This window comes from Aplysia californica, unplaced genomic scaffold (genome assembly GCF_000002075.1).
Source record: "Aplysia californica isolate F4 #8 unplaced genomic scaffold, AplCal3.0 scaffold00089, whole genome shotgun sequence".
Lineage (NCBI taxonomy): Eukaryota > Metazoa > Mollusca > Gastropoda > Aplysiida > Aplysiidae > Aplysia > Aplysia californica.
This window is the reverse complement of record NW_004797359.1, coordinates 226,691-229,197: the sequence shown is the minus strand read 5'-3', so window position 1 is coordinate 229,197 and position 2,507 is coordinate 226,691.

Sequence of the window (2,507 nt, the reverse complement as noted above, 5' to 3'; positions counted from 1 at the left end):
CCAAACAAAACAAAAACAAAAACCCAACAACCTACCCCCAAACAAAAAACACAACAACAACAACATCAACGACAACAACTACAACAACAACAACAACAACAACAACAACAACAAAACGAATCAACTTCACCACGGTTTTTCTTTTCAGTTCACCCTCCCAGCTCTAGATATAGCCCTTTTACGGTTTGGCATTAATAAAAAATGTAAACCCCGTCAAGCATGACTATAGAGTATAGTACGTCATGCCTGTGACCTCCACGCCAACCTCTTCATTTTTTTTCTCGCACTTCTCTCGTTCTGATCCTGTTGGGTGCGTGTGCCTAGATATCTAGTAAAGTCAGTGAACCCGTACCCTGCTGGTTACGGGCTACTAATTAAGGTACTCATGCTGTTCGTTTTTGGTTAAGTGAGGGTTTACAGCATTCGCAACACAATTAGGTTATACTATAAGTGCCGATGATCAGAAGTGTTACGAGAGAGTAACATTCACAAAACAAAAGGAGATATAAGGACGGTAGATGTTTGATAAGAGAGACGGAGCAAACCACACCAAAACACTCGCACGCCACCCAAAAGTGTTTTTAATGCTGTTCATTTCCTTCGAATTTTTTTGCTGACACGTCGCGTCCGCCATAGATTTATCTTTGTGTGGACCGTTCTGTGTTACTGGTACATACGCAGATTGGCACACAGAATGCTTTTTCAAATGTTGAAGATCATCAAATTATGAAAGTACAATATTATGAACCTGTATCTCAAAAGATGTTTGGATACCTGAAAGTTTTGTCAGTACCAGTTGCGTGAAGGCGGTCTTTTGCGTATAATGAATTCTTTCTCAACCACCCCCTCCCCCAAACTACCATCTAGAGAGAGCAACAACAATCTGCCCACACAATAGAACCAAGCAAGATTTTTCAGTAACATGATGGGGAATTGAGATCCTTCTTTAAGTTGTATAACTGCTTCTGTTTACCCGCCACCCCCCTGCCCCCAATTCCGTCTTGCTGCTTTTTTCTGCGTGTTCCGTACATACAGGCTTGTTATGCAAGTCGGTTCCGCAATTGTGACAATTCTGCATTTAAGTCTTGCCTCGTGCCTTGTAGGCTTTTGTGCCTTCAGTTGAAAAAGGTCGACCTTATTACGCACTCTGAAATCGTCGATGCGTGCGTTCGATGTAGCGGTTGAATGGAAAGGAGGACCACAAAAAAAAAAAAAAAAAGAATAAAAAGGATTGGGATCAGGCTGCCAGTTTGTGGGAAGAGGTTGGATGGAGTAATGCCAGGTCGAACGTCTGCTGAAGGTAGATGTACAATGTGTATATATTTTTTGTGTGCAAATCGGAGGAAAATCAGACAGTGTTTGCGATGGCCACGATCTCGTGTGTAAGAAGGAGTCAGTTGTTTCAAGTGAGAAGAATATTATCTTATTACATAAATGAAAATATTCTCTGTCTACCCTCCCCCCCTCTCCCCCGCTTTCTGTCTCTATCTCTGACTGTATACACACTCTGGAGCAGAATTGACTTGTCACGCACATTTTTCCTAAACGAACGAAGCGAACAAACAGAAATATGAACGTGTTGTATATCACTTGAAACAAAATCTAACAAAGAATAAGACACCAAAATCAGTTCATGAAAATATTCAATATTCTTGAGCCTATGAGGTTGCAAAGATCACAACAACAACAACAACAACAACAACAACAACAACAACAACAACAACAACAACAACAAGCCAACAAAAATAGCAACCCAACACAAAAAAAAATAAAGGTAGCAAATTATTGTACTTCATCAATTTAAGCAAATATCAATATCTGGTGCGGTCACCGTTCTGGATGTTGAGAGTGACCACACGTTTTCGCATGTACCGTGTAAGGTTTAAAATTGTCTTTCTGAGGACTCATTCCATACATTTACGAGGCCCCCAAAGAGTTCGTCGGATGCTTGGGGTGCTGGCTTTGTCACCCGAACTGCATGTCCCCCGATGTCCCCTTATTTCCCACAAACGTTCGATACAGTCCATGTCTGGACCAGCAGCAGACATGACACAAATTTCGTTTTTTTCGAAAAACTGCCTTGTAGCATTGGCCTTGTTGGGATGACCATTATCGTTTCTCCCCCCCCCCCCCCTTTTTTTTGTGGTTGCTTTTCTTCTTTTCGTGTGAAAGACACCTCGAATGTCTTTAATATAATATTATGCCACTGCTTTAAGGTGGGGGGGGGGGGGGGGGGGGGGGGGGGTTACATTGTTTTTGCATTTTTGGTTTTTTTTTTCGGGTTACTGTCTTCAAATGGCTTCCTTACAGAGACCATCAAAGATATTTAAAGTACTTTATTTTTTTCGGGGTAATGTAGAGCACTAAATTTACTTTTACAGTGATATGCGGCTTATTACAAGTTATGTTACCGAACTATGTAGAATTGCATCTCAAGAAGTGAATGTACATTGTTGGAGAGAGAGAGAGAGAGAGAGAGAGAGAGAGAGAGAGAGAGAGAGAGAGAG